Consider the following 24668-nt stretch of genomic DNA (forward strand, 5'->3'; position numbering starts at 1 on the left):
AACCTGGGGTGCTCTCTGGAACGTTTCTTGATCAGCGCCTCCACCTGTGCAGGATTCTAGGAGTATAGAATGTCCCCATACACAGGACCCGCATATAGTAATCACATACACTGGAGTATAGGTATAACTATTTACTATATGCAGCATCAACATAACACAACACATTAACCATATGTATCAACTCAATAACTTTACAAAAGTCTCAAGTGTTAGTCACTCCCGCTTAGGAGCGTATACCCCGTGCCCACCACCGTGTACCACCACACCGTGTCCACAGTATAACCCCCTTGTCCCGTGGTCAGCGCTGCCACTATGTGTGAGTACTCGGTGGGTACACTTATAACGATACCTGCCTGGTGCGGCGGCACCTGGCTTTAAAGAATCTTCTCAAAGGATCAGACGAGTTCCTGCACGACATCCAGGATCCACCCGCGTGGTGATCCATCAGGGGCGATCCCACCCTGAAGATATCCCAGCTTTCTTTAATGGAGTGGGCTTGAGCCCAAGCCTCTTGGCGGGAAACGCAGCGTCCGCTGTGTCCCTAACTAGCAAACAGCTAATGGGGCATGGTCCCTAACCTAGGGCCTGTCCCTACAGCACCACAAGCTATCAGAGGGGCTCAGGACCTATCTGGGGCCTAGGGGGCTGCTGGCCTAATACAGCGAGTCACAGACCCCTGCACGCACCTCCTATCCGTTACTCTTCCTGGTCCTGACTGCCTTGCTTCTCCAGCACGCGAAATGTATCTCTTTCTCCCTGCAGGGCAATCCTTCAGCCCTATTGACTCCCTGGCGTCACATGGGGTGCTGCTGAGGCTCATGGGACTTGTAGTCCCTTCCAAGAGCCTTCCCTGGTAGGCTAGCGTTCGCGCGCTTATCACTGCGCAACTCTTTGGGGCTGCCGGCACTCACTGCCCATGCGCGAACTCGCGCAACATGGCGGCGCCCTGCACGGGAGCCGCCGGGGACCTCCGGAGCACCGGAGCGCTCCCTGCTCGGCCCCCACCCTCCAGAATGGCCGTCGGGTCTGCCGTTTTGCTCCGGCAGCACCCACGGATGTAATGGGGGTCGCAGGGCAACAAGGGGTGACCTGGCTACATCCTCCCCCTGGTAAAATCCCCAATGTCCCTGCTTGGAACGCAACTTAATACTATACACAACGTTATATAATAAAAATGCATCTTAACGAATATAACTTAGCACATTGCATCAACTTTAAACAATGTTACACAATTCTGTGAGCATCGCAATCACAGATTGGATTTTGCTCCGAGACCACTGCTGAGCCTCATAATGGGGTGCCCCAATTTGATCATAGGTTACCCAGTTTGGAGGGTACATGACTCTTTGGCTCCGGCGGAGCTGTTCTTCAGCAACTCCCTCTGGGGAGTGATAAGTACAGTCCTGAGGCTCAGCCTCTTCCCTTGAGGGGAGAAATGTCTCTGAACAGTCTCTTTGAGGCACAAAGAATGGGCTCTGTGGATCTAAGGGCTGGCTCATTGGATTCAATGTGTCTGTCATTGGACCAAGGGGCCCTTTACCCGTAGCTCCTTCGGGAGATACCCCCGCGGTCGGAAGGCCCCTTTGAGAGGTTCCTTCCTTAGGATCCTCAGAGGTTGCATTTACTACAGTCTCTGGGCCATCCTCTGTACTATCTGACTCTCCATCGAGCGAAGCCGTGGGCACTTCCAATTCGTTATCCCTTACTTGAGGTATGGGCAGGAGATGATTTCTATGCCATACCTTTACCCGGCCTTCAGTGTCTTTGATGCGATAGACCGGGAGGCCAGGCATCTGAGATTCTACTTCGTATACTCCGTTTCTCCATCGGTCAGCCAATTTATGTTTTCCAGGGACTCCGAGATTACGAAGTAACACAGCGTCCCCAGGACGTAGCTCCCGATACTTGACTTTATGGTCATATCGTCTTTTATTGCCAGCATTCAGTTTAGCCGTAGATTCCTCAGCCTGTTGGTAGGCTTGCTGCAGACTGTCCTTGAGTCTTTGTACGTATTTGAAATGGGTAGCATTGTGTATCCCATTCGTGGACACTCAAAGCCGTACATCTACTGGCAGTCTTGCCTCTCGCCCAAACATAAGGAAGTATGGGGAGAATCCAGTTGACTCGTGGCGGGTACAATTATACGCATGAACCAGGGTCTCCACGTGTCGACTCCATTCAGTCTTCTGAGCACCCTTTAAAGTCCCGAGCATGTCCAATAAGGTCCGATTGAATCGTTCTGGTAACGCATCTCCTTCGGGATGGTACGGAGTCGTTCGTGATTTAGCAATGTTCAGCATTTTGAGCAACTCCCGGATCAGAGTGCTCTCAAAATCGCGACCTTGGTCTGAGTTAAGCCGATTTGGGAGACCGTAATGAAGGAAGTACTTCTCCCATAATATTTTTGCCACTGTGATGGCTTTCTGGTCTTTTGCGGGGAAGTCCTACGCATACCGGGTGTAATGGTCCGTGATGACCAGCACGTTGCATATTCCTCGGCTATCGGGCTCAATATACAAAAAGTCCATACACACTAGGTCCATTGGACCAGAACCAGAACCGCTTCCCGCATCCTGGGCCAGAAGAAGCGATCTCTGATCAATCCAAAGGTCTTCTCTACTCCGAGATGCCCATGTTCATCATGTAGCGACTTCAACACCATATATCTTAAGTTTTGGGGTAGAACCAGTTGTCACCTATCACGGTGGTCGTGATATGGTACTACCCTATAGAGCAAGCAATTGTCAATCTCAAACTTGTCCACCTCACGCATTAGCAACGCGACCATGTCTCTCGGAGCATGTTTCAGTAAGGCTGGATTCTTTCTTTGTAAAATTTGTAGTGACAACTGCGCTCCAGTGTTTGATCACACAAATGATGGAGAAAGGAACTCAGGCTAATAAGACATAACATCCTCTGTTGGGCCAAAAGATCCCTGAGGTAGGGGCAAGCAACAAACCCCCATAATACCTCCAATGGGGATGGTCCCCCTCAAAGTGTTAAAAGTACTTACATATTGCACTGGTCCTTTGGATTCCTGGTAGACGTGCAGCCAAGTAGATATGGATAGCTGTAGAGAAAAGAGGAAACTGGCGCACAGTCCAATGAAGTGGGTCCCAGGATAACAAAAATGAATGTTTATTGATGTGAAAACATCCAACAAACGGAGGAGAGCAACCTCCTATGCGTTTCAAACAGTAGTTCTTTGTCAAGGAGTATAACAAATAGCTCAGATACAGTTCTTATATACCCTACCTGTGTTTTCGTTTTGGCGCCAAAATCAGGTAATAACCGGCGCTTCAAAGGAGCATCACCGTCCCTATGAAGATCCCCATCCCTGTCCCTTCAGGGGCTCGCACTATATCAGTATTCGTCCCCAAGATGATCGGGTACTGACACTGGCCTTGGGGCTTCGGACATACCATTGCCTCCACATGCATGGGATGTTTCTTGCCGGTGTTCAGTTGGACTATATCCAGTTGAACTCTCACGATCCCATCGATGGGGTAATCTTCGTTACTTAACCCCCTCACCTTCATATGTTCCGCCGACCGCATGGGGCAGTGATGGAGATGTTGGTCATAGAATTGCCGGTATATTATGGTCACATGGGATCCAGTGTCCAGCAGAGCAGAGGCATAGATTCCTTCTACTACCACACGCACGATAGCAGAGGGGCCTACCTGACTGTAAGCATCCCCGGGTGGAGTCCCATCGTCGGGACTTAGGTCAGTAGGTGCTTCAGGAGGTGCAGGGGTGGCCTCAGATGTCTCAGCTTCGGTGGTCTGTACCCGGCAGATCATGGCCTTAGCGTAACGTCCCTTACTTGGAGGTTTTTCGTCGGGATCTTTATTCTCGGGACAGTCCCTGAGGAAGTGGCAGCCATAGCAGACGACTTTGCCGGGTTCAGGGCGGCCCGGGTACGGGGAAGATAGTTTCCCGGATGGTCTGGATTTGGAGAACGGGATCTTGGGTGAGGCCTCCTCTTCCTGACTTGGAGGTTTCTTGGCCTTTGGCGCAGAAGCCCCCTGAGGTTCACTCTTTGGAGACTACTTAGTCTTCTTGGAAGTAACAACCGGGCGTAGACCTCATGTTCTTTTATCTCATCCATTAGCTCCTCCCAGTAAGGGGGGTCGCCTCGCATCAGAGAACGCCTCATCATGAGTACAATAGGATGAGTGGGAAGGGCTCCACTCAGGAATTGCGCGCGGCGATACTCATCCACCTCTGCTGCGGTAATACGTTTTCGCTTACGCAGTTCCCATAAGACCGCTTGAATCCTCTGTAGGAAGTCAGATAGATCCTCTCCCTCTTTTTGGCAAAGGTTGTAGTATCTCTTCATCAATTGTTCTATGTCTTCGGTTCGCCCGTAGGCCCGCACAAGAGTCTCTAGCATCTGATGCGCGGTAAGTCCGCATGCTGATCTTTACACATCTGTATTGTGGTGGACGCGGGAGGACGTAGGCATTCCATTATGCGTTGCCGCTTCACCGACTCAGAGCATGTCCGTTCTTCTAGGACCTGAGAAGTGTATTCTCTCCAGACTTTAAACGCTTCTTCGCAAGTCGGGGATGGCTTAGTCCCTGAAAAGATCTTTAACTTGCGATACTGCTGCGGGGCCGGAGATTCGAATTTGGACGCCCCCATTTGTAGGATAGCCTGAGCTAGCATTCGGATTTCATCCCCACGTTTAGAGGACGAGCTGGCAATACTTAACGGTGGACTATAGTCTGTGAGAGCATCCCGGCCGCCTCCGCAATAACTTTCAGGGGGGGAAGGTGATGTGTGCATAGCAACCTCTTGTAAGTTCGTGTGAGAGCTGCTCGGCTCGGATTTTATAGGCAGTTCAGGGTAGACAACAATACAACAGGAACCTGTCGGCCTCGCGAGCCACAAACTGGACGGGCCCCGGTCTTCGGTTATATCTTGCCCTATACTCACTAACACGGAGCAACACTCCTGGTCCGCATCCTTACGTCGTTCCAACACTTTTATTTCGGCTTCATCCCGGATATTTGGGTGCTGCCTCAAGGCCATTTGTATTGCCGAAGACGGAGTATCAGCAGGGACTCGGCTCACCGCGAGCGTGTGAAGCAGCGGCACTTGCAGCTCCACGGCCCAGTCATACACTTATGAGCGTGACGGTGACGGTAATAGTGGTGACATACTTAATAACTGAGTGGGGCACCCCAGGTCTGAGATCTCAGCAGCGCCTCCAAATGTTACGGGTATTCCCCCACCCAACTGCATATAGAGTGTATGTGAGGGGGAACCTATGTGTTACCAGGTGTGGTCCATATACCTGCAGGTTCACAAGAGGCCTGGAGTATAGGTATAACCATTTACTATATGCTGCATCAACATAACACAACACATTAACCATATGTATTAACTCAATAACTGTACCAAAGTCTCAAGTGTCAGTCACTCCCGCTTAGGAGCGTATACCCCGTGCCCACCACCGTGTACCTCCACACCGTGTCCACAGTATAACCCCCTTGTCCCGTGGTCAGCGCTGCCACTATGTGTGAGTACTTTGTTGGTGCACTTATAACGATACCTGCCTGGTGCGGCGGCACCTGGCTTTAAAGAATCTTCTCAAGGGATCAGATGAGTTCCTGCACGACATCCAGGATCCACCCGCGTGGTGATCTGTCAGGGGCGATCCCACCCTGAAGATAGTCCAGCTCTCTTTAATGGCGTGGGCTTGAGCCCAAGGCTCTTGGCGGGAAACGCAGCGTCCGCTGTGTCCCTAACTAGCAAACAGCTAACCTAACCTAGGGCCTGTCCCTACAGCACCACAAGCTATCAGAGGGGCTCAGGACCTATCTGGGGCCTAGGGGGATGCTGGCCTAATGCAGCGGGTCACAGACTCCTGCACGCACCTCCTATCCCTTACTCTTCCTGGTCCTGACTGCCTCGCTTCTCCAGCACGCAAAATGTATCTCTTTCTCCCTGCAGGGCAATCCTTCAGACCTATTGGCTCCCTGGCATCACATGGGGTGCTGCTGAGGCTCATGGGACTTGTAGTCCCTTCCAAGAGCCTTCCCTGGTAGGCTAGCGTTCGCGCGCTTATCACTGCGCATGTGCAACTCTTTGGGGCCGCCGGCACTCACTGCGCATGCGCGAACTCGCGCAACATGGCGGCCCCTGCACGGGAGTCGCCGGGGACCTCCGGAGCACCGGAGCGCTCCCTGCTCGGCCCTCACCCTCCAGAATGGCTGTCGGGTCTGCCGCTTGGCTCCGGCAGCACCTACGGAGGTAATGGGGGTCGCAGGGCAACGAGGGGTGACCTGGCTACATCTATATATATATATATACCATTTTTGCAGTTATAGTTTTATATTATGAAAACTGTTAGCTACATTTTTGGATAATTGTTTTGCTGGCATGTATTAGTCGCTTACTGAATTTCCTGTCTTGTTTTGCTAAATGTTATGTTAAGTAGGGCAACACAGTCTAGTGATTCCGAGCCTGAATCTTTACAAAATGCTGTAATGCATTCCATGGACATATATATATATATATAATTACATATATATAACCCCCCTCCCCCCTTCAAGGGTCACTAGTATGGTGAGTGTATACTAAGCCCCACCCTGTGTTGTCATGGGATCATGACATTACGGAGAGAGTATTAAAGGGGTGGGGAAAGTTTGAGAATGTAGGTTCCAGGAGTACAAGAGTGCAGATGCCTTGGGGAGAGTGAATATGTAATGTTTATAAAGTAATAGCATAGACCAGGCCCCCTGTTTATTATGTTGTATATAGGGACAGTACCCTTTAATATTAAGGGAGTCCGATATAAGCTATAAAGTATGCAAACAGAGGGCCTCAGTAGTGAGGACTCCTGGGTGCCGGCGGATCGGCTCTAATCGCAGATCTGCATTAACAGTCCTCTCCAGACAGTTCTCACACTGACAAAAGGTATTGGGGTCACTTGTATAGGATCCAATAGGAGTCCCAATGGGCCTTGCATTACCGGGATAATACAGAGGGATATCCTGAACAGAAAAGGAGGCTGGCCGGGTTTCAGAACAGTTAAGCAACTAAAAGATATACCTCCCTCTGAGTGTTAAGAGTGGGCATTCATGGAAGCACATAGAGGATTGATAACGGTAAAGAAATAAAGAGATAGTACAATGTTGTATAAAGTGTGGTGTGTGGTCCCCGTGCCTGGGGACCTGAATAAAAAACTGTTCTATGACAAAAGTTACTGGCGCCCAATATTCTACAACCTTGCTATCTCATCGACCATTCGCCTGACTCCAGCGCCCCTGAGTGACGGTAACCCATGCGGAGTAGCCATATATAACACACCAATGTAATCTCCCTAGAAGCCGGGCACGGAGGGTTACATATATAAAAAAATGTACTAATCACTAACGGAAGCTGATTGAATAAAAGAATTAGAGGATTTAGAATAGAAAAAGTTATAGAAGGCTCTTTTGTTGGTTGCTGGTTGTTAAAAAATGTACAGTATGTAAGTTTGAGATTTGCTAGCACTGATTTCTGATCAAATATATACGTATAAAAAAGAAATTTAGTTTACATTTATATTGGAACAATACAAAATAATGATATACTAAGCATAACATTGTATGAAAGGGCAGTAGACAATATACAGTGCACAGCGTATATAGATATACAAACTATTGGAGAAATGTAGAATGCATACATGATACATCTTCAATAGTATGTTATTATAAAGTCCGATCTAGATAGAAAGAAGACAACTATTACAGGAAAACGTGGTTAATTATACAACCTACAATCATTATATAATCAAATAATCTTCTTCAGAAGATAATGTTGTCGTCTCCAATTTTATGAAGCAGAAGTACAATATTAAAGGGAATATGTAAAAAGATGGTGCACAGCGTATACAGATATACAAACTATTGGAGAACTGTAGAATGCAAAAGATCCACGGTTCATACAAAAATAATTAGCTGAAGGACTGGAAATTCTATATTTCTGCACTGGTTTTGCCCTAGTTTTACAGACTTTATAAACCCTTTCAGTGCTCCATGACATAGCCACCACATTATAGGGTCTGGCACCCATGGGGTCCCATGACGTAGTGGCTACGTTATGGGTTTTTAGCTTGTTTTTGTAGGGGAGATTGCTTTCTGCGCTTCTGTGCAGTGGGGAACATCATCTGGTCAGAGCAGGAATAGAAGAGGACCTTTCTTCTGTTCACGTCATCAGTGACACTGCGATCACATGATTGCTCCGAGGAGCGGTAACGGGGTCTCGATGTTTCGGAGGGGCTGTGGCCCTCTGCTGCGCGGCCCCTCCTGCGTTTATGAGGTAAACAACTTCCTTGGATCATTTCTAGGCCAGTTTCTTTAAAACAAAGCAGCCTTTTTCATTAAAAAAATAATACATCTTCAATAACATGTTATTATGAAGTCTGATCTAGACAGAAAGAAGACAAATATCAGAGGAAAACTTGGTTCATTATACAACATACAATCATTATACAATCAAATAATCTTCTGCAGAAGATAATGTGGTCATCTCCAATTTTATGAAGGGGAAGTATAATATGAAAGGTAATATGTAAAAAGATGGTGCACAGCGTATACAGATATTCTGCTTACCATTAGAATTCAATTTGTGGGTGCACAAAACTGAGACAGATAGTAAAAAGAAATGCACTGGTCTTTTAATTTTCTTGTGGAAAACTGCAATGGAATGGAGCAAGAAGATAACATCTACAAAGGTCTTAATAAACTTAAAACCAAATTTTAAATCCACAGTGGTTCTACTCTTCATATATTTATTTTTTTATCATAGCAATATGTTGCAATCTTATATAAATTTGTGAACCAGGATATCAGCAAATACTGTATTATATATATATATATATATATTCTTTTGCATAATATGTAATTCCAAAATAAAAGCAGAAAACATGAGATTAATGCACATCCAAGAACACTAAAACCCGACATTTCATCATTAACAATGCTTTGGTATTATTTGTGACATACTGCATAAAACCCTGCAAATCTTTAACTATTTCTAGTATTTGATTGGAATTGGGGTACATATTTTGACCAAAGTGTGATAAGCTTGCCCACTACGCAAATGTGGCCTTAGAATAGGTACGTCCTACAGTACCTTCTAAATGAATACATTTTTTACCATGTCCTCCTAACTGAATTCCTCCTGCTTCTCCCTTTCATTTTCATGGAAGAAGATGCTCTGAAAATGAAATGTCTTTTATACCTTACCATTAGCAGCTCACTTGGAAGTAGGCTTTAAACCATTGCAAGGGGTAGCCATCCTTCCCAAAATACTAAACCAGTAAGTTACACGTGTAGCCCTGGTGTCCTCCGGCTCCCGCTGACCCCCTCAATAGCAAGCCGAGTGGTCGCGGGTCCCGCTGGAGCCTGCGACGGGCCCGCCGGCTGATCGCAAAGGTGGGGGCCAGTGCAGGGAGCAAGCACAGTGAGCTTCAACCAGTAACTGCTGTCTCCACCAAAGAAAGTACTGGACGCAGAGAAAACCACCCTCAGTCGTATGGAGTCTGACAGATTAAGGGAGGGAGCGTATCTTTTCTTTTATGTCAGTGCTTACTAAAATTATTGAGTTCGTCTGGTAGTATGGACTTTGACACCTTGAAGCATATAGTAGAAAATCAGGTGGCAAACGCGAGCGAGGAGGGATGCATAAAATGAGTCTGTAACAAATGTGACTGCTCATTTTGTGAATTGGCCTGGGGACCCAAGTGTGCCTGCTGCGGGATACAGCTCCTGAAACCCGTGCTGCTGTGGGCTGCAGAACCAGCAGAGGAAGAGGAGCCGACCTCTCTACTGAAGTGAGTTACAATGCTACTCAGTCTGCCTTAATCCCCAAGGCTCCATGGGGCCTGTGTGTCCAAAGTGATGTTCCAGACACTGTTGCAGAAACAGATTATTCTCCCCCTGGAAATGAAATAGACTGTAAGAGGTCACACTCTCACCTGTATACGGCCCGGCAATTACCAGGAATAGACGAACTCGTGCTACTGTGCCCCTGTTTATGGGAAGCCTGGAAGAAGGTTGACCTAAAAATAGTTGACCTATTACAGCTCCCGCTAGACTCCAGGAAGGCAGAGGTTGACCGGGAGAAGTGCCTACAATGTTTTATTGCCACCTGTGACTGTTCTAGGGACGACCTGATGTGGGGGCCCGACTGTGCCTGCTGCGGGGAACGATTCCTGAAGCCCGTGCTGCTGCGGCCAACGGAACCTGCTCAGACAGCAGTGATCGGCTCCAGCACTGGGCCGGTCAATGCAGCTAACCCATCTACTCCCCTCACAGAAGTGTTGGAGGGCTTGAGCACTCTGACTGCGGTTCCAGATCCGGTGCTAGAGTCGGTCCCACATTCAGGATTGCCGATTCCTGAACCACAGATTCCGGAATCACAGGGTAAGGAGTCTCTACCCCCATCCTCTTAGTGATTCCAGTGACCAACAACCAGCTGTGGTGATGCGCCAGCCGGTGGACCACCCAAGTGAAGCTGAAGCATCTGCTGCGGATGCTGATATGGGCCCGTGTACCCTACAACTACCAGTCCGGCCTACTACAGTGGTACCATCGGTCCCAGGCTTGGGATCAGTACCTAACGACGACAAGGGTGAGTTGACTGCCCCTGGGGTGTCGGGTGTGAGCCTACAGGTGACCGCGGAGCACGGTAGCTCCTTAAGTCTGGCCACCAGGGCGATTGGCTCCACTCGGCATCGCGTCCTGGCGGAGATGTCCCACTTAGAAGATAGCTGTCCAGTGGTGCGAATGGACCAGTACCTACCGCCTATCGTCCAGGCGAAGAGAAAAGTCAGCCCCATCGTGATATCCAGTGGAGCACAGGTGGTACCTGACCGTGGTCCAGATGAACCGGAACCCATCGCAAGACAGCGGAGTGGTAAGGAACCTCCTTACTCCCCACAGGCTTCGATGGAGGCAGCCGTGGAAAAGGCTCCTGATCTGAGTGTGAGACCGTGCGCTTCAACCCAAATGGTCCCAGGACTGGGAGACAATGCTCCCGAGGTTCCAGCAAGTAAGTGGACTGCCCCAGAAGTGCCGGGGACAGGTCCCGAGACAGCCGAGGTGGGAACTGACAGCGTCCCCGAGGACCTGTTGGCCACCGTGAATCACCGCAAAAGTAGGGGGTCTACCCTTTACCCCCTGCAGGGTGTAACCGAGACATTGCCCATTGCTCACTTCCCAGTGGAAGCCTCGCAAGAATGTAGGGACAAGGACTGTGTGGCGAGGGATTTAGTGAACATTGCCTTCTTTACGCCCAACAGGGAGCGCTCCATTCACCTTGTGGTGGACCATGGGATAGGTCAAGACCTCCTGGCCTATCGCATCCATGCCGCGGATGGCCGGGTAAAGGTCTGGTCCAGAGACATGGTACTATTCCGTCCACCAGGGGGAGGAAGTAGTAAGAACCCTGTGACTGTTATCCCCAAGCGTGCTCGCCAAGAGATTCTCCTGGGGGAGGCTCACAAGCGCAAAAGTGAGGTACCCCCACATGATCAGTTAGGGGCGCCCCTCAAATGGTCTCAGCAAGCAGCTGACGCTCAGCTGGCCTCGGTTACCGTATGTGAACTGCATTGTACGCTGTGGCGTAGAGTCAAGAGTGATAAGTTGTACATGTCATGCTCTGCATTTTTATTGTGTAAACTTATGCCGAGTGACGTCGTTCCCCAAGCGGGGACGTTGGATTTTTCACCAGGGGGAGAGTGTAGCCCTTGTGTCCTCCGGCTCCCGCTGACCCCCTCAATAGCAAGCCGAGCGGTCGCGGGTCCCGCCGGAGCCAGCGACGGGCGCACCGGCTGCTCGCAAAGGTGGTGGCCAGTGCAGGGAGCGATCGGAGTCCCTGGAGCCCCGGCGGCGCACCCGGCTAGTGGGGGTTACCATGACGACCATGATGGGTTGCGCGAGCGTGCGCGGGATCGCGCATGCGCAGAAATAGCTACAACGTTACGGCAGCCCTTAGGAAGTCGCGCATGCGCAGGGAAAGTGCGCACGCGGCCTCAATGTGTTTGCAGCCTCCACGGGACTACAACTCTCATGAGGCTTAGGGCCAAGCATACCAGGTGCCTGATAGTGGCCAATGAGGGCCAAGGATTCCCGGACAGGCAGATAGATACTTTTTGCGGGCTTAAAGCAACGGCAGTTGGAGCTGGGAGCAAGAAAGGAAAGGAAGGGTGTAGGGAGCGAGTGAAGCTCCTGCACCAGGTAAGGTTTCCCAGGTCCCAGACAGGCCCCAACTCCCCACCAGGTTAGTGGGTAATTAATAAGGGACGGCCCCAGGTTAGGGACCCTGCCCTTAGGTTCGTGTGTGTGCGTCTTGTCAGTGTCACGGCTGTCAGTGCTGTGAGTGCTGACAAGAGGGCATCGTGTGTGTGCAGCGCGTTCGCTGCACGCACCAAGGTAGAAGTTAGTCAGAGGGGACCCGGGTGGTACGGGAGAGGTAGTGTGGGTGCAGGGGGTCAGTGACCCACCTGCATAGGACAGGCACCCCGTAGGCCCCTAGGAGTTTCCCCTGAAGACACTTAAGGTTGCCGTGCTGTAGGGACGGCCTATAGTAGCAGCGATCATCACCTTAGTTCACCGAGTCAGTTAGGGACACAACGGACGCGGCGGTTCCATCCAGAGGTTTGGGCTCAGACCTCCGCTGCCGCTGCAGAGGCTTTCCGCGTGGGATCGTCCTGGATGGTGGTTCCGGTGTCCTTCTCTCATCTGTGTTATACCATCTGCAGTGGCTGCCACAAATAAAGACACTTAACTTCTGGCTAAGTTGCAGTCTATTGGACAGAATTATAGGAGAAAAGAACTGTCATGTTAGGGACTGCCTTCAGCTATGCTGAAGCCTGCTGTGACTGGAGGCGCTGTCACCAAATGAAAAGAACCCGAGGGTCACCTAAAGCATAGCCTGTCCTGTTAGGCTCATCTCTCCTGGACTCTCACAGGTAACCAGCACCACGGGGACCTGTAGTCTAGGCAAGATCTCCCAGGGGGGGGGGGGGTGGAGGTGGGAAGCAGTGCTACAGGGGTGAGCAACCTTTTCTTGTTTTCTAGGTTAGGGCAAGTCCCTAATATATTTATAGGGGCCCTTCCGACACTACACTAAAAAGGGATACTGCCACAATAGGGAGTGGGTTCTTCACATCAGTGACTCATTGAGGAGAACTGGGAGAGCTGCAAAGAATTGCAGGAGAAATGTTCCAGCTCTGTCTTTGGCAGTAGAGGAAAGGCTTGAAAAAGAGCAATTCTACCTACAAACCTCACAGTTGAGTAGGTAAAGTGTCTGCATGTAACCTGAAATAATAATCTACTCATGTCTCATAAGGGGAAACATGAATTCCTCCCTGACTCTAACTAATGGCAATAAGATTAATGCCCAGATTTATTAGACAAACAGTGGAAAACCATAAGGCCTATGCAAGTGTCGTGAGTTTTTGACTATGGTATGTCCGTTGGAACAATGGGGTTGAGACAGATGGAACGAGTCTTTTGCTCAGCTGGGTCTAGAATCTAATTAGAAAAGTAATGACAAGGGTCGACAAGATATTCATTTTAAGCATATACTCAAACCCTCTCAAAATGACTGAGCAATGCTTTTATGCTATTGAGGCTACTTAACAAGACCCCCTCCACCCAGCTTTATAAGTTGAGGGCAGGAAACAGTACTGAAATGATAAATAAAAACATGTACAGTATATTTTTTTCTTTGGTTAATCTGAATCCATTTTTTCCCCATAGTGCTGCAGCCAGAATAATGTTATATTAACTTAATATTTGTGTGTGTTTTTGAGCAAGCTGGAAAAGTACTTTTCTCACAGTTCAGACAATGGGGAAAGTGTATCACAAATTGTCGCAATGTCCCTAAAACAAGATATCAACGTGGCATGTAAACCGTGGGACAATTCAGTAATTTCATGAAGGAACAGTGTCTTTATTTTGGTTGTTTCAGCATCATCAGCGTCAGCGTGTGAAATAGAAAGTAATTCTATGGAGTAGCAGAACATTTATTTCTCATTTCAAATGATCCATTCCAAGTTCATTGACAAGTAGTGAGAACATTTTCAGGCTTTCATTTTCTTTTTTACCTTGGTCTAAATATATTCTCCCATCAATGTTCCTGTGCTCTGATCGATCATCTGACCCTTTCTGAAATAAGAAAACACAGAAGTGCAGAGAGCCCGAAGGCAGTGACTGGGTGGGTGGGAGGCAGTGACTGGGTGGGTGGGAGGCAGTGACTGGGTGGGTGGGAGACAGTGACTGGGTGGGTGGGAGGCAGTGACTGGGTAGGTGGGAGGCAGTGACTTTGGCAGTGACTGAGTGGGTGGGAGGGAGGCGGTGGGTGGGAGGCAGTGACTGGGTGGGTGGAAGGCAGTGACTGGGTGGGAGGATGGAAGGCAGTGACTGGATAGGTGGGAGGCAGTGACTGTGTGGGTGGGAGGCAGTGACTGTGTGGGTGGGAGGCAGTGACTGGGTGGGTGGGAGGCAGTGACTGGGTGGGTGTGAGGCAGTGACTATGCAGTGACTGGGTGGGTGGGAGATCAGCCCCTGACGAAGCCAAAAGGAGAAATGCGTAGGGCGTGGATTAATTGCTACTGAGCAAACACAGGAACACTAGGTAGCTGTTACGCTACATGTTTTTATGTGGAGGACTAATTAGTTTGGCTAAACAGTGAGCTACGAGGAGTAGAACGGAACTCTCGCGAGACTGAGTGACGTCATCACGTCAACACGAGGTATCGGACGAACACAGAGGACGGGAGTTGCCGGAGGTGGAGAGGAGTTTGCATCCGAGGCCGTGATTACCTACAAACGGAGTACAACATAAGAACGTTTGAGCCCCAAAGTACCGTGAGTATTAAGAGCACATTAGGTGCAGAGAGAGACCCGAGAGGGTTTGCTCAAACGGGGAAAATATCCGGTCCTAGGAGACTGTGGGCATTATCAATAGTGCAAGTGCTAAGTGTACTGTCACTAGAGCATCCGGCCAATAATACTAAGTGGATACATAACTTCACACCAGGATAACAACAGAGACTGTTAGAAGATCAGCAGAGTATTATTAGCCCTACATGAGTGTGAGATACTCTGAATTCTCAACCGTTTCATGAGAACTCACAAAGTGTGAGTATTTTACCTACTGTTATTGAATTATATATTTTTATTAAAACTGTGTTACACTATTTGTGTGTTTCTTACCTTCTTTTCTACATGTAATGCAACGTACGAGATAACACTTGGCTGTAAAATACGTGCTGCTGGACGTTCCAGATTCTCTACATTGTTCCAGATCCCAGAGTGGATACAAGGCTTAAATTTATCTCAACGCTGTGAGTGCATATCGTACCTTTTATTGGCAAAATTGTTAGAACATACTATCCTATGTTTCTCTTTCTTGTCTCCACTTGCGCCTAGGTCAATCTTTTGGATATATATATATATATATATATATAAAACAAAAGGAGTAGCACCAGTGATTGTGTGGTTAATGTGCAATAATGTGAATGTATAAAATATAGTATATAATATATAAATTTGTGAACAAATAAAGTGATATCACCACAATTATGAATATATAGATATAAATAAATAACTGATATTAACACAATGACCAATTGAACAACTAGTGAAAGAAAAAATAGAACAATATGCAATCATATGTATATATATAAAAAATATAAAAAAAAATATAGAATCAGTCCCAAATAAGGAGTCCAGAAAATGTATGTAGTTAAATCCAGTAGAAGGGGAACTTCAGGCTGCTCTCAAATAGATGAACCACATCCAGTGGATCCTGTAGAAAAGAAAAGAGGAGAGAGCGCAAGCTCCATAGCGTAATGTAACAATTTATTGGATTGGGGATGGGAGAAGAGGAGGGATAAGAATCACACTCACAAGATGTCAAATACAAATGCACAATTGTGAAATATAATATCACCGCCAAGCTGCAATATCACCGCAGTCCAAGGTGACTCTCGAGAGACGAGGGGGTGAGAGGATTGAACTTAACTATTGCACCTATGAGGATTGAATTTAACGGTTGCCAAGCAACAATAGGGTTTATATATCCCTCTATGTGAACTCTCAACCCATTCCCCCTTTGAGAAAGTCGCTGTTGCGACGAAACGCGTCAGGGACATCACTACGCAATTACGTCACGACACTGCGTCACTACGGAAGTGCGCGATCTGGTCGAGTCGCGCTGGATGGTGTGTACAGACCGTTTGCTTCTCTGAGCCGAGTGATATACCTAGCCGAGCAGCTAAACACCTACGAAAAGGCTACACCTGGTGTTCTACAATCTTTATTAACTGCAAGCACGGAGTATCATCTTCCCTGTGGATTTCGTCCTTGGACTGCGGTGATATTGCAGCTTGGCGGTGATATTATATTTCACAATTGTGCATTTGTATTTGACATCTTGTGAGTGCGATTCTTATCCCTCCCCTTCTCCCATCCCCAATCCAATAAATTGTTACTTTTTTACGCTATGGGGCGTGCGCTCTCTCCTCTTTTCTTATATATATATATATATATATATATATATATATATATATATATATATATATATATATATATATAGATCTGAGGGGAAGCCCCTTCTATGGATAGCACACAAACTGCAGAAAGAAGACCTCAAAAATATGGGAAAGATTAAAAAAGAATATAAAAGGTCATTATCAGTATCTGCAGAGGATAAAGTACACTTAGTACGAAACGCGTAGGTGCGTTTACCTGTCCGTTCCCTGTGTGTATTTTCAGCATGCAATAAACCTGACAATATTTTTTCACTTTTGGAGTGGCCTGGCTGTTTCTTGTTCCTGATTTATACTCTCAGGACTCTCTGGCAGTGCGCTATCAACGCTCTCTACTCTTCTGGATCTTCAAAGGATGGATCGCACGCCGCCAACGACACGAGTGCTCCCCTGGTAGTACAGGTAAAGAGCCATAGTGCCTTTCATTTATTCCTGCTTACCATGGTCATTGACCACTCATTTCTATAACACTGGTTGGGTTTGAAACACTGTAATCTAGTGAGGGTCTGGCTGACTCCACGTCTGTCCCACCAGTTGTGAATCAACTTTATTGGGGGCACTCTATCGTTATACAGATTAACCCATTGTGGATTTAAACAATATTGGATGTTCAATACAGGACTGGTTACAATTGAGAGCATCACAACCCTCTTGTTTTCATCTGCAGAGGAAAGACCAAAACATATACAGTACCTTATTCCTATTATACTTTACCCTAGCATCTATAGGCATAGTTTGGACAAGATACGATACCTATCCCTGAAAAGGGGAACTAAATCAAATTCTTCGTTCAAATGTTTAAGAATCATGGTATCTAATTTGTAGATTCAGAAAGTTTCCCTCTTGGCCAAACTATGGCAAATGTTACCCCCTCTCTTATCCATTATCCATTATAGCCCTTTATCCCCTGTACCCAATTTTCCAACTTTATCTGTCCATGAAATGTCTATGAATTACCTGTATAACCCTGTTCTTTTATCGTAACCATGTATTTTTTATAACTCTGTGCCCAGGACATACTTGAAAACGAGAGGTATCTCTCAATGTATTACTTCCTGGTAAAACATTTTTATAAATAAATAAATAAATAAATAAAATTATAATCGACTCTATCCCCGTACCTCAATTTTGCAGGATCCTGATGTTGGCTGGAAGCTGTTATATATATTGCAATCGACTTCTTTAAAGAACGTTTTTTGGAAAAACATTAATATAATTCATTCCCAATGAATGAATTCCCAATAGAATATAAATTCTATTTGATGTGTATCAGTTTTATATGTGAATTTTAGGTTCAAATCATTCTGATTTCCCACAAAGAACTTTAAAATAATTTCCTCCCTTTTCCAGACGATGAGCACATCTTAGATGTAGCACTTAGACGCGACAATTTGCTCCTCATATGGATTATTAGTCCATATATGTGTGTCTTCCCAGCTATACATGAATAATTTTGAGTAGCTTGGGCAAAACGAGTACCCATACCTTGAATTTGTAACTCCAAAAACATGAAAAAGTTATGATACAGAATAAAGTGAATATTATCCAATATTAACTTTCCGTGTGATGTCAATATTGTGACATCTCTATTAAAAAGTGATTGTGTCACCTCTATACCTTTCTCGTGAGAGATACAGGTATAGAGGGACTGAACATCCATAGTCACCAACCTGAAGTCTTCCTCCCTCACTATGGGCCTTATTCAGAGAGGGTTGATAAAAAAAAATCGTCAGGGAATGTAAAATGCCGTTTTTTTGGGTGTTGCTATCATGGTATTCAGAAAGGCTCGATTACCAGTGATAGCAAAATGCCCAAAACGGGCGAGTTGCTGCCAGCGATAGCATCAAACCTCTGAAAAGGCCTGAACCGGTGATTCATTTCTGCTGCAGAGAGAGCTGCTCTGAGAGAGCTGTCTCTCCCAGCTGAAATGTCGCCCGAAAAGTATTTATTTAAATATACATTCCTTTAATAGTGTAGAGGTGCAGGGGGTCTCTGGAGCTGAGCCACGTTGGTTTTATGTCCGGGGACCCCCTCTTCCCGACATACAGGCCTCTTTATCGGGTGCCGGTATCTCCTATGCAAGTAAATGTCCCGGTCACGTGATGCAGGACATTTCAATGCAGAGGGATACCGGCACCCCCTAAAGGTTTAATCTTTGGATGTGTTTTTTGATTTTTTGGGGGAGGCACATTGACTGATAATATATTAATCTGTTCCTCTTTAGGGTACAGATTAATACATTATTATGCCAATATTTGGGGGGCATTTCTCGCTTGGTATTGGTGTTGGTTTTTTGCATTTCATGTATTATGTGGATGTCATTGTTTGTTTTTTCATGCTTAATGTAATTAAAGGTTTGCGATTGGTGTTCGTTTGTATTTAATGTTATATTATGCTACCTAGTGTGTTTTATGGTTAGTTCAGATATTGTTAGAATTTCTTTCTTTCTATTTAACTGTTTAAATTCATTAATGTTGTAGTAATTCATTGTTTAGATTGGTTAGTGTTACTATGCATTTTGAGTTGGATTCGCAATTAATTGTTTAGATTGGTTAATGGTTTAATTAATTCATTGTTGATGTTGCTATTGATTGTATTGATTGGATTAGCTGGCTACTGTTTGTATTTAGTGATGTGTGATTTTTTGGAGTTTAGTTACGTTTTATTATTGTGTGTCTTGTGTATTACTGTATTGTGATTAGGGTGCCCATTGAGTGCTATAGAGGCTAATCATGCCCATATTATTATATGGGTATGATGTACCACTATACTACTCAATGGGTATAGGGTGGGTATAGTCAGTCAGGGTGGGTGTTTAGGCCTCACGGGTGTGTGAAGGGGGTATTAGCCCTAAGGATGGGTGTTTAGACCTTGCAGGTGGGTAGCGGTTGGGTTAACCCCTTTATTACCTTAGCGGTATTAACCGCTAAGGTAATGAAGGGGTTATTCCCCCCGCAACCCCCCCGCAATGTCTAAACAGCCACTAAGGGCCAAATTCCCTCTTCACCCACCCCCGCTAGCCAAAGTATTGTATTGTATTGTATGTTTTTACAGTAAGCCTGGCACAGGTGTTTAACCTTTCATTGCCTTAGCGGTTAGCCGCTAAGGTAATGAAGTTGCTGTACATGCATGTTTCCTGCCTCGGATGCATGCCGGGGGGGTCCGGAGCTGCTATTAATGGCTATCAGCTCCGGAGACCCCCGGCATCAATCCGAGACAGGAAAGGGGCCTGATTTTTTCTAAGTCCCGACACATCGCAGCTCATTGAGGCATCTCCCCACCAATTTACCAAAAGTTTTGTGGCGAATTGGATTTGGGGAGAAGAACGCCTTTTAGGGCTGCGATGGGCTGCGATAGGCCGCGACAGCCGACTCGCAGGTCTCTGAATCGCGCGAGTTTATCAACCCTCCGAAAATAGTCGATAAGTGGCTGATCGCCGCTCAGTTGGCGAATTTCGGATGGTGATAAAATTTTGCGTCGATACAGGCCATTATCAAGCACTTATCGAGGCTATCTGAATACAAGTAGCCATTTTGGTCGATTAGTGCTCGATAAGGGCCTTATCGAGGCTTTCTGAATAAGGCCCTATATCCTTCACCAACTTCAGGACATGTGTAGAATCCTTAGTATGGGATCAAAGAGACATATTTCTGTAAATGTAAATCAACATCAACTATTTTAGATAGTACTGTTTGTAACACATACCGTTCTAAAACATTATCAAGAAATAGGACTAAAATATAAAAAAATTAGGAAGAAAAGCCTTCTGTCTTGTTCCCTTACAAAATAAACTATTTATAAAGCGAAGACAAGCGATTTGTAACTTAAGTAACTTAAGTAGACCAATTAGCAGCAATTAGAAGCCTTATTCTAAATGCAAGCTGGCACCGATATTAGGAAGGGCGTATGCTGTATTTAATGTTCCATGCCAGAATGTCAGTTATGCCTACTAGCAGTTTTTGGAGTTCAACAATAACTGCTGATTAATAGATTACATTATCACTTTGTGCTGGTATAAGAAATATATGAAATCTGTACTACAACACTGACCAGATAGATATGTTTTGTATCAGTCTCATCATGAATCTGTTTTCCAGAGATAGAGTGCAGTGGATTCTCGAGCTCCATCACAGAGGTACTGAAAAAAGAGTACTTGAGACACAAAAGTTGATGTTCAAACAGGTCTATTATACAGAACAGTGGTGCAGTGTGTATCTGTGACACACTGACACACTGCACACTGACACACACACACAGAGACCAGACACTCTCACACAGACACTGAAACTTACACAGATACACACACACTGACACTCTCACACAGGGCCGCCAACAGAGGGGGAGAGCTGGGACAAGTGTCCCGGCCCGGTAGCTGCAGGGGGCCCAGGCGGCGTTGGAAGTTGGGCCTGACCCAAATTCTTTGTCCAGCTGCTGGTCCTCTCAGTGCCGCCGGGCTCTGGCTCTCCCCAGCTACGTTCGGGTGAGTGGCCTCCCTCACTGACACTGTGCCACACCTAGCCTCAGATGCCAGCATGCACCGGGCCTCTCTCTCATGGCAATGCACACCGGAAACTGGGCCCAGCATCCAGTGTGTGCCGTCAGAGAGAGGCCCAGCATCAGAGGCTCGGTGTGGCACAGTCAGTGAGGGAGGCTTGCAGCTGGGGAGAGCCGGGGGCCCGGCGGCAACGAGAGGACCGGAAGCCAGTCAAAGACGTTAGAGATAGGGCCCAAATGTTTTGTCCGGCCGCCGGGCCCCAGCTCTCCCCAGCTGTGGGCCTCCCTCACTGTCCTGCACAGGGCCTGTATCTGATGCTTGCACTCGCCGGCATGAGAGTGAGGCCCACACAACTGGGGAGAGCCAGAGCACCAGATGCCTGAGACCATCCCCAAGATAGGGAGGTCTGTATTATGTATTTATTTTGGGGTAGTTTTTTGTTTGTATGTATAAGGAGGGGGGGGGGAGTGGTATGTATTTGGGGGGTGTTTTTTTTAATGTATTTGGTAGGGTTGTATGTGTTTGGGGGAAAGTGGGGGGTTTGTATGTATTTGGGGATGTATGTATTTTGTGGGTGAGGGGTTGTATTTATTTGGGGGGGTGTTTTTTGTATGTATTGGGGGGTTGTATGTATTTAGGGTGTGGGGGGTTTGTATGTATTTGGGGGTGTTTTTAAAAAACAATTATTTGGGGGAGTTGTATGCATTTTGTAGGGGGTAATTATTGTGGTGGGAATTGTGTGTGTGTGTGTGGTTGGAGAGGGGAGGAAATGAGTGTTGGGGAGGGAGGATTGAGGGAGCGGATTGAGTGAGAGTGGGTAATTGATGCAGTGGGGAAAGTGAAAGAAAATTGGAAGTGAGGGACGTGAGGGAGGAACAGAAGGGGGAAGCGTGAGATGGGGGAGAGAGAAATACATGGGAAGTGGGGAAATAGGAGGGGGCTCACGAGGTGTGACACTTTCTTGAAAGACCGCCGACATGGGCTGGGGGGCCCAGTTGTAACTTTAGTCCTGGACCCCGGGAAATCTGTCAGCGGCCCTGCTCTCACATCTCCAATCTCAGCTCTGACTACCCCCTCCCCCCCACAAAGCCTCCTCAACTTGCAAGTGTAATCAGTTTAAAATCCTGTGTGCCTCTGACTCCCCAGATGCATCCCAATATTCCTATGACTCCCCAGATGCTTCAATGTGCCCCTGACCCCCAAGTCATTCCAATATTCCCCCTGAACCCCACAGATGCATCCAAATGTGCCCCGTTATCCCCATGCATCCCAATGTGCCCCATGCCTTCCCTTCCCATACATCCCAGTGCAGTGTCCATATTTGAATCTCCACCTGGCTTTGTCAGTTGCATTATCTGTCAGCTACTAAATTCAGCTCCCACTCCACAGTACTTCCATTCGTCTGCTCAGGGGCGCAGGGCAGTGGTGAGTGCGTGAATTTGGTGTCTGGCTTGCCGCTGTTGTGTCTCATGCCCTCAATCCCCACAAATGTAGGTATGCCTGTCCCTAATTCCCTCCTCCATTATCTGATTGGCGGCCGAGTGCAGCCCATGGTAAGTGCAGTTCCATTGGTTAAATCATGTAACCAATGTGATAGTAATTACCAGTAGATATGGGCAAAATATTCGATGGAATTCGAATCCGTCACGGATTGGCCAATTCCTTCAAGCCCTGAAATTCCATGGATCAGTCTCAAAAAGGCAGATTCAGGTTTTTTCCTATTACATAAAATCCGACCGATGGATTCTGAATCCGAACCTGCAAAAGGAAATCTGAAACCATCAAACAGAATCCAACAAATGGAATTCAAATCCGTCACACAAAATTATTATGGGAGGAGTATATAACTATCAATATAAAAACGTTACGTGGATTTGGATTTAAATTGAATCCGTCGATAAATTCTGTAATTACTTGGTCTTCTTGTTACTCCCGTAACCGATGTTGGGCATCAGGATCTGTCCCTTGAACCTCCTGCGAACTCTGTTGACGATACCCCTGGGTTTACACCAGTTACGCTTAATTTTGACATAGCGATCTGACTAGTGGCGGATGAACTTCTTTGTCCGCTTCTTGACGATCCTTGGTTTAATAAGGGGTCTGAGGGCAGCCATGGTACCGCTAAAAAAAGGTAAAGTGGTATGTTATCACTTTAATTCTGACCTATAACCATACTTCATCAGAACTGCCAGCTATTGTAGGCCTCGTGTTTATATAGAGTATATATAAATGTAGCCATGTATAAAAATGGTATACAGTTCTTTCTCATGCTGGCAGCAAAACCTGGTAAGTAAGCAGGATTGCCAGCATCAATTATGGAGGTTTGCTTTCACACCCTGGTGAGGTGTCATATGTACATAAGGGGAGTGGTAACATGCTCTGTGTCCACTATTAGTGACACAAGAGGTGTGGCTGTTTTCTGAAGTTTATATAAGACACAGCACTGCCTAAAGTTAGTGTGATTCAAGTGTGCTTTGTAGTGGATGGAGTTCAAGTTCAAGGGATCTGTGATGGTCCAGTTCTGGAGGTCTGCAGCAGTTAAGGCTGTCAGATATAATCAATAGTATCTTCACTGTGATCAGGGACCTCACGCAGGTGGTGATCTCCCTGAGGGGAGAAGTGACCCAACTCCATTGGGAGGGAAGAACTTTCTGAAGGGATGTACAGCAAAGGAATGAGCGGCTAGGACGACCGCTGTGAGGGGCAGTCTGCCTATGATGATAATAAAGATGCCCAAGTTCACCAAACCCTTGCTGTGTGTGAGTGAAGTCATTGCACAGAAGGAGGCACCACCTAGGAGATCCTCATCAGATACATCTCCCTGCGGATGCAGAGATCCTGATGAGGTGGAGGCGCTGCATCAGATGTGAGTAGGACTCAATCCCCACTACCTCAGATGCCTGTCTTGTTGATATCCCCATACCAACCCTGGGCAATTGGGTAAGTAAGTAGTTAAATCAATATGATGTGAAGCTGTAAAGATACTTGCAAATATATAAACAGAATATATATAAATCTAAATTAAACACATAAACAATATAGATATACAGTATGAGTAAATGACTCAATGTAACGGATGTGAAAAAAAAAAATCGTTGGACAAAAAATATATAAAAAATGAAAAATAAAAAAAATATATATAATAAAAATAACGTCTTAAAAAACATAAAAAATAGTCCTGTAGAATACAAAAACTTGTATATATGGCCCACTATCAGGATACTGGCAGCTTTCTATATGGAACCAATGACCTCCAGGTGAATCTACAAAAACGAGAAGAAAGAAAGCGCCCGATCCTAGTGCGATATGAAAAAATACACAATTTTAATATTCCCAGTAAAAAGGTCCAACAAATTTACACTCACAAACGACAAACACTTCCTCACTTCCACGTGTATTTTCGGCACACTTCAATCTCGGAGGCCCCTGCTGGACGGTGGCTCAGAGGTGCCGAAAATACACGTGGAAGTGAGGCGTGCAAGCGGAGCGGTGATGTCCGGCGTTTGGTGAATGAGTATTAACTCATTACATGCTTACATATTTTTGTCGTTTGTAAGTGTAAATTTGTTGGACCTTTTTACTGGGAATATTGAGATTGTGTATTTTTTCATATCG

The sequence above is a fragment of the Ascaphus truei genome, chromosome 1 (genome assembly GCF_040206685.1).
Source record: "Ascaphus truei isolate aAscTru1 chromosome 1, aAscTru1.hap1, whole genome shotgun sequence".
NCBI classification, from domain to species: domain Eukaryota; kingdom Metazoa; phylum Chordata; class Amphibia; order Anura; family Ascaphidae; genus Ascaphus; species Ascaphus truei.